Here is a 9,725-nt window from a genome sequence, read left to right on the forward strand (position 1 = left end):
CAGATGGCATTCCTGTTTGCGATTACAACAGCATAGAGAGTGGGGTACTTACAGGCCCTTCTCCTTATACACAGGTGTTGGAGGATTGGGAGGAATGAAGGTAAAGTCCTCATGACCACTCTAAGGGTATGTGCAAACTACCGAATCCACAACTGGCAGCTGTGCGCGTCTCCGCTGCTCCCATAGGCTTCATTCTATGGTTCGCCAGATTCCGCCGTACACCTGAAGAGTAAACGGGTTTATTCTTTGGGCGGATGGCGGAATCTGGCAAACCATAGAATGAAGGCTATGGGAGCAGCAGCGATGCGAGTGGGTGTTCTGTCGGAATTCTGTAGTTCGCACCTGCTTGCATCTCCGCTGCTCCCATAGGCTTCATTCTATAGTTTGCCAGATTTCGCCATCCGCCCGAAGAATCAACCTGGTGGAGTCTGGCAAACCATAGAGTGAAGCCTAAGGGAGCAGCGGACATGCGTGCAGCCACCAACTACGGCATCTACAGCTGGTGATCTGCTGGGATTTTGTAGTGTGCACATACCCTAAGGTTGAGTCTGAAAACAAAAAACAGGACACTATCCTACCCTCATTTTGTATTGAGCCAGCAAATCCTAGGGAAGCATAATTTACATGTAAGAACGTGTCTTCTTGCTTCCTTGGATGCTACAAAGGACCATGCTTCACCTTTTTAGTTCGGTTCACAGAGGCAAATAAAGGGAAAGCAGCATCAAATCCATCAGTCAGTAGGTGGATAAAGCAGAAAATCTCCCTGGCATATTCCAATAAAGGGAAATCTGCTCCTTCCCTTTCTGCTCACTCCACTAGGCAGGGCCGCTTTAAACAGAGAGCACATGGTGCATGTGCACTGGGCCCACTGGTTAAAGGGGCCCCCCCTCCGCCGCCAGCCTGTCAGGGGGGAGCGCCATATATGGGTAATCTACTTACCCCTCCATGGCGCCCCCTGCAGGGCCCCCCCGCCCGCTGCCTCCTGGGCTGAGGAAGCTGAAGCCTTCTTACATCAAATTTGCAAAGCAGCTACCTGGAACTTAGTACATACTGAACACTACCGACTGCAGCTACACCCAGTCTTGGATCTGTCCTTTGGTTGCAAAGTATTGTCAACTGTAGTCCCTCCCTAAAATAGCACCTATTCAAATGGTGCGTTAACATAGAGATTTAACTGACAGATCTTTGAAGCCAAAGCCAGGAACAGACTATAAACAGAAAGGAAAGACTGAGATTTCTCCTCTCTTCAATCCATTCCTGGCTTTAGCTTCAAAAATCTGTCAGATAAATATCTGTGTAAATGCACCACAAGTCTCCAGGGGTGCTGTCATGGGTGTAGGGGTGAGAATATAATTACTTACGGGTAACTCTGTTTTCATGAGCCAATGACCGCATTCCTCATATATACTGGCCCTTAAAGAAGCAGTTCACTTTTTATTTTTTTCGCCCCCCCCGGTTAGCCGCTGTCAAGTATACTTACAAAAGATGATCGGTGTCCCTTTCCCGTCGGTCAGTTCCGTCCCGCGGTGCCGTTCACATCGGGCGCGCGCTCACTTCCGCCAGCGCTGTGACTCCTCTTCTCTCCCTTGTCATTTGAACGCCGGAAGCGTTCCAGCGTATAATCACTGGGCAGAGAAGAGGACTCGCAGCAGCCAGCGGAAATGAGCGCGCCCGATGTGAACGGCACCGCGGGACGGAACTGACCGACGGGAACGGGACACCGATCATCTTCTGTAAGTATACTTGACAGCGGCTACCCGGGGGGGCGAAAAAAATAAAAAGTGAACTGCTTCTTTAAATATGCATATTCTCTATCTGTTCTTTTCCTTATTGGTTTATACTGTCTATGGTCATGGCTCCTCCAGAGTACTGGTCTTAAAACTGGTTTCCTGTCCTGTGGTAGGAGGTCATCCCCAGGGGTGCTGTCATGGGTTCATGAAAACACAGTTACCCGTAAGTACAATAAAACCTCTATGAGCCGACCACCCGATTTTGCACATAAAATTTGTCTTTTATGGGGGTGGTCTTGTCAGAACAAAGTATAGAAAATGCTGAATTAAGTGTATAATTGAATCAGGAACATGTACAGCATACATTTACACATAAATAATGATAATAATTAATAATAATTTTTATTTATATAGCGCCAACAGATTCCGCAGCACTTTACAATTCTGGGGGTACATACATAGACAAAAAATAGACATTACAGAGAGATACATATAGTTATCCATACATGAGGAGTGAGGTCCCTGCTCGCATGCATGAGCTTACACACTATCAGTTAATGAATTATTAATGATGAAAGAGAACACAGTCATGTCTTATGTGTTTAATGAGACAGTCATCATACAGCAAACAGTACTTTATTATGAACTTTTTTTTCCATACATCCTACATATGGGAAATATTGCCCAACCCTAAAACTATTCCTGGAACTGACTACAGTACAACATCACTACAGTATAACACCAGTACACTGCAAACCAAAAAGCATAAAAGAATGCAGAAAGTTCTGCAACTGAAATACAGTACAGTGCTATATCTTATCACTGAGGGCCCCAGAAATCAAGAGATACAGTACTGTACTGTGGTGCCATGCAGGGCTGGTTTTAGACTAAATGTGGCCCTGGGCAAAGTTGAAGGTGGGGCCCCAAATGCTGAAGTATTGTAGCAACAATTTAAGGTCCCCATACATTTTACACTTTTGTTGGTGGTACCTGCTGCTCGTGGTGGGTTCGGCCATCAGTGTAAGGTGTATGGGGCTCTCTGGACAGTCTGACAGATGATATCAGTGGACATAGGGGGTTAGGCTTGATGGAAAATCAACATCCAACCTCTTTGTTCTCAGAGAGACAAGCCACCATCAGATCTGTCTGACTATGGCTTACCCCTCCTATAGAGGACACAGGAACACTCAGCTGTGCCGAACATTCCTGTGTATGGGGAGGATGGGGCCGGATGGGAGAAGGATTGTTCAGCCAGCAGCCACTGAAAGTGTACGGCCAATTTAAGGGCTGTATTACACGGCCTGATATTCCGAAGTGAGCGCCAATCTGGTAGAATGGAGCTCGCTTACAGAGCCTACTACATGGCTCAATTATCGTGCAGCAAAGACTGTGTATATAGATTTTATATATAATATATATATATATCATTAGTGATGTCTGTGCAGCCCTTGCTGTATATAATAAATAATACTAGAGCTCATTGTGACACCAAGGCTTTCAACCTGGACCGGTTAGGTCTCAGGCTAGAGAGCAATTTTTCACCCCCCACTTTACCTGCAGCAGTTGAAACATTTCAAAATTTGGTGAAAAATGATGTTAAACAATTGCGTGATGATATGTTTTTTGAACAGGTTTTCCATCCCAATCTTACCTCTGAGGAGGTTATATGCCTCCAGTCTCTGATCCATGACCGCGATCTAGTCATCAAACCCGCCGATAAAGGCGGGGCGATCGTGGTCATGGATCGGGAGATGTATTTGAATGAGGCGGCTAGACAACTCAATGATCAAGAGGTATACCGTGTTTTGCTTAATGACCCGAAATTCTCCATACAGAAAAAAATTGATGGTATTATTCAGGAAGGTCTTAACCAAAATGTGATTGATGAAAAGGTTGCTGAATTTCTCACTGTTACCCATCCTAAAATGCCACTCTTGTATTTCTTGCCAAAGATTCACAAGAGTATGGTCAACCCACCTGGGAGACCTATTGTGTCAGGCAGGGGGTCTATTACTAACACCATTTCTATCTTTCTTGACAGGGTACTCAGACCTTTAGCTACTAACACCAGATCATTTATACAGGACACCACCGACTTCCTGAATAGAATTTCAGACTTGAGAATACCAGAAGGGGCACTATTGGTAACATTGGACATAACTAGTCTCTATACATCTATTGATCAGGATATGGGACTGTCTGCAGTAGCCGCTTCACTACACAAATTGAATCTCAATAATACTGAATGTGATTTTATCATGCAATTATTGACTCTGGTTCTATCACATAATTATTTCACATTTGATGATGTAATCTACCTACAACAAAGGGGCGTGGCCATGGGCGCGAATGTCGCGCCCACATACGCAAATATTGTCATGGCACACCTTGAGGAGCATCTTGTCTATGTGGCGCCCCAGTTCCAGAATGTGCTGGCCTGGTGGCGCTACATAGACGACGTGTTCCTCATCTGGAGGGGGGATGAGGACACGTTATTGGGATTTGTGGACATGCTTAATGGATTGGACCGCACTATCAAGTTCACAGCTAATTTTTCTAGAACAAACATGCAATATCTAGATGTAGAGGTAACAGTGACACAAGAAAGATTATCGACTAACATTTATAGAAAACCGACAGACTCAAACACCACCTTACACTACTCTAGCTGCCATCCGAAGAGGATGATACGCTCCTTGCCTTACAGCCAAATGTTAAGGGCTAGACGTATAATCGACAATTCATATAACCTGGATGAGGCCTTAACCAGAATGACAGGGGATTTCCGTGAGAGGGGATATCCTGATCATTTACTACAGATATGTAGACATAAAACTACATTACTCCCTAGAGAGGAACTACTCAAGAAAACCAACAGACATGACTCACAAAAAAGGATACCTTTTATATCGACATATACGGACTGTTCTCCACACATAGGAAGGGTAGTAAAAAAACATTGGAGGATCCTGAGTGACACATATAGTTACATTGAAGAATTTAGAGTACCACCTCTACTATCATATAGGAGAAGTCAGAACTTGAAGGACAGATTAGTGAAAACTGACATCAGCAAGAAAAAGACAGTGCGACAAACACTTTTGGGTACACATCAAACAGGTTGCTTTCCCTGTGTGGGCTGTGTAACTTGTAAACAACTGGTTAAAGGACAATTTTTTACACATCCTAATAACCGCATGACATACAAGACCCGTCATTATCTCACCTGTACCACTAAGTGGATTATTTATGTACTGTGGTGCCCATGCAACATTATCTATGTAGGGGAGACGACACATGATTTGAGAACACGCTTTGGGCAACATAGATATTCAGTAAGAAAACAAAGGTTGGATCTCCCTGTATCCAAGCATTGTGTGGATAATAATCATACAGAAAATGACCTGAAGATTATGATCGTTGATCACATTCCTCCTCTGAAATATGGAGGTAATAGACTAATGTTATTGAAAAAGAGGGAATTGGAATGGATCCACAAGTTGGATTCTTTGTCCCCTAGAGGACTCAATATTGATTATAAGGTTAGTAATGACATGCTTAGGTAGCTTCCCCGTACACTGAAACCATCCGATTTACCTTACCTTGAATAGGCATCTGTGAAATACATTCATGAATTTATTTACTTATACTTACCTTTCTTGTCTGTAGATCTATCTCCTTGCTGCCGGAAGGACCTCACCAAGGACACGATCAGCTGGCTATGCTTTCACATCTTACATCTTGCTTGCTTTACCTGATGTTTCCTGCGGAGCACAAAGTACCATTGGGAGCAGTTCACATGTAACGGTAGTGCTGCGTCTTTAACATAGGACCTGGAGAGGTCCACGAACACTGACCTGGTTTGTAGGACGGATGTTTTCCCTTCGGCTTTGGGTGGGCATCCTGGCTTAGGATGCTGTCCAGGTTACTTGGGAGCTCCAGTCCGGATGACAGGGGACCAAGAGAGTGCCTGCACAGGACAAGATGGGCCCCGGGGTCGTGTTCACGGAACCTGTAAGCGATGGGCTTAGCTACCTACAGTGACTCTCCTTACCTGTGGGAAGGCTCACGTCATCATGACGACGCAGGACGCAGGCTTCTATCTTTCTTCACTGCGCATGTGCCAGCTGCTATGATCGCCCGAGCCGTATGGTGGGTCCAGAACCGGTTACAGCAAGCAGTAACTATGTCTTATGGACTTATACTTTGTATCTAAGATTTGCGTTGCCCTATTCAAGTGACTTCATTTTGAATAGAGACTTTGTACTCTTTTTAACTCACAGACACTGAGAGTCATTTACAACAATGTGGGTGGGATTCTAACTGATCACATGACTATGTCACATGTATTTGGACACACACGCCCACTGATCACATGACTATGTCACATGTATTTGGACACACACGCCCACTGATCACATGACTATGTCACATGTATTTGGACACACGCCCACAGTGGGCAGTGTCCTTCTAATCAGCACAACCTAACTTTGTTTTGCACAACCTTGATGTTTGTTAACACATGTGTGAACTATTTGCAATTATTGTAAACCAATCACAGAACTTTGTGTGGGTATATACACCCCTGATGTATTTCACTTTGTACACTTGAGGATGGTAACGTGAGGTTACCGAAACGTCGTGTCTTGTTTTGGAATGCTGCAATAAATCACTTACTTTTTTCACCGTTTAACCCCGTGAGTGCCGTGGATTATCTATTTGCTAATAAATAATAAAGATATATACTACCTGATCACGTTCCCCGGTGTCCTCAGGTCTTGTCTGTGATATATACTACCTGATCATTAGCCAATGATTTTTGAACTTGCCAAAAGACAATGATTAGTTGATGACTGTTGTCTATACACAGAGCGATATTGGCCGGATTAGGACAATTTTCGCTTGGTGTATTAGGGCCCTTAGTCACAGTCAGTCAGTTCAGAAGGTTACATGCCGGGACTGCCGCTACAGGCCAGGACCGACGCACATGTCAGGACCCCCGCTACAGGTCAGGACTGCTGTTAGTGTTGCAAACACAAAAACTATTTATATGCATTGTTTTAAAAAATAAAATAAAAAAATCCCTATATTAGAACCAAATATGACCTCCATACCGTTATTGATGAAAACATACTATGTATAGGCCAATATTACCGCCGTAGAGAGACCACTGCATAATGACACCATATACAGACCAATATTAGCACCACACCATGACCGCCACATATTGACTCTATATATACACCATATACAGACCAATATTACTGCCATAGACTGACCACCATATAATAACTCTATATACACTATATACAGAGCAATATTACCGCAATAGATTGATCACCGCATAATGACTCTATATACAGACTAATATTACTGCCTTAGACTGACGACCGTATAATGACTTTATATACATTATATACAGACCAATATTATGTGGCGGTCACTGTATGGCGGTAATATCGGTCTGTATAGAGAGTGTATGTAGGGTCATTATGTGGCGGTCACTCTTTGGCGGTAATATTGGTCTGTATATAGTATATATAGAGTCATTATGTAGTGGTCAGTCTATGGCGGTAATATTGGTCTGTATGTATTGTATATATAGAGTTACTATATGGTGGTCACTCTATGGTGGTAATGACTCTATATATACACTATACACTGACCAATATTACCGCCATAAACTGACCACCGCATAATGACCCTACATGCACACTATATACTGACCAATATTACCGCCATAGACTGACCACGGCATAATGACAATACATACACTATATACAGACCAATATTATTGCCAAAGAGTGACCACTGCATAATGATACTATATACACTATATACAGACCAATATTACCGCCATAGAGTGACCACCACATAATGACTATATATATACATACAGACCAATATTACCGCCATAGAGTGACCACCACATAATGACTATATACAGTATATACTACATACAGACCAATATTACCGCCATAGAGTGACCACCACATAATGACTATATATACACTATATACAGACCAATATTACCGCCATAGACTGACCACCGCATAATGACTCTATATACACTATATACAGACCAATATTACCACCATACAGTGACCACCACCTAAGGACTGAATACCACCTTATTTTTTTCTCAATAAAATACACGGTATTACCTTAGTGACATCATCATACACTATACATAGGAGCTGCAGCCAATCATCGGCCTCAGTTACACTATACATAGGAGCTGCAGCCAATCACCGGCCTCAGTGGTCACAAGCAGAAATTACATAGGACTGATGAGGCCAAGAACGGCTGCAGCTCCTATATACAGTACATTCACTTCTACACCTCTGCTGGACAGTGGAGTCAGCAGTGCTGATACACATACACACACACACACACACACACACACACTATATATACACACACACACATACTCACATATACACACACACACACTATATATACACACACACACATATACACATACACACACACATACTAACACATCCATAAAACACATTATACAGATCTAAACCATCCAGTCCATACACCACACACATGACATGTAACACACACTACATTTATGCATTATACACCTACATTCATACACATTACACACTACATGTACAGTATACTTACTCCCTTCCAGCAGCTTGCTGGGTGTAGTGGTCCTTGTCAGCAGGCAGGGATCCTCTCACTGCAGCCCTCTCCTCATCGTCCCGACTGCTGGTACATTACAGCAGTCTCACCAGCAGGACGGAGACAGGTCACATGGTACAGGAGGCAGGTCACATGATGCAGTAAGAGGGGGAGGGGGAGCTACACTCCGGAGCCCAGCGTCCTGCAGCCTCTATGTGACCCCTGATAGCAGCTATTAGCTGCAGCCAGGGATCACTGACAGAGGCTGCAGGACGCTGTCTGTGCGGTCCAGCCCCTGACACCTAATGTAACTGTGGCAGGGGGCCCCTGGGGGATGGGGGCCCTGGGCAACTGCCCTCTTTGCCCCCCCCTAACGCCGGCCCTTGTGCCATGTTCTCTTCTTGAATGGAGGAGCAGTTGGGCATGTATTCTTTTGCGTAGAGATGAGCGAATCTACAGTAGGAAAGACGCAAGACACTTAGGGGGAGATTTATCAAAGGGTGTAAAATTTAGACTGGTGCAAACTGCCCACAGCAACCAATTACAGTTCAGCTTACAGCTCTGTTGAAAGGAAAGAGAGATGTGATTGGTTATCCCTTAGGGGACACAGCTACTTTTGGTGTTTATGACACGGCCAAATTTTTCAAATATGACGTGTCACTTTATATATTAATAACTCTGGAATGCTTTTACCGATCCTTGTGGTTCCAAGATTTTTTTTTTTTTTTTTGTGACATGTTCCACTTTATGTTAGTGGTACATTTGGGCCGATACCTTTAACTTTTTTTGAGAAAACCTCCAAAATGATGTGAAAAATTGAAAAAAATTGCATTTCTCTAAATCTGAAAGTCTCTGCCAATAAGGAAGATAGTTCTACCACATAAATTATTCATTAATTCATATCTATAACATGTCTACTTTATGTTTGCAGCATTTGGTGAACATGCTTCAACTTTTTTAGGATATTAGAGGCCGTGATTGTTTAGTAGCAATTTTCTAAATTTTAAAATTCTTTAGGGACCAGTTAGGTTTTGAAGCATATTCTAGAGGCCTGTATACTACAAACCCCATAATTCACCCCATTTTGAACTCTTCACCCTTTGAAGTATTCAAATTGACATTTAAAACAGTTTTTAACCCTTTAGGCATTTCAGAGCAATAACTGCAAAATAAAGGCCCTATTCCACGGAACGCATATCGTTCGCATTCGGACGATATCGGCCGCTACGAACGGTAATCGTCCCGTGGAATAGAGTGCAACGATCAGCCGACATTGTTCATGTTGAACATGTTGAAAAACAAGCGACTGATATAGCAGCAAACTGCTGCCGGCGCTCTGTTGAATAGGAGCATCGGCAG

Source organism: Dendropsophus ebraccatus, chromosome 2, assembly GCF_027789765.1.
Source record: "Dendropsophus ebraccatus isolate aDenEbr1 chromosome 2, aDenEbr1.pat, whole genome shotgun sequence".
Lineage (NCBI taxonomy): Eukaryota > Metazoa > Chordata > Amphibia > Anura > Hylidae > Dendropsophus > Dendropsophus ebraccatus.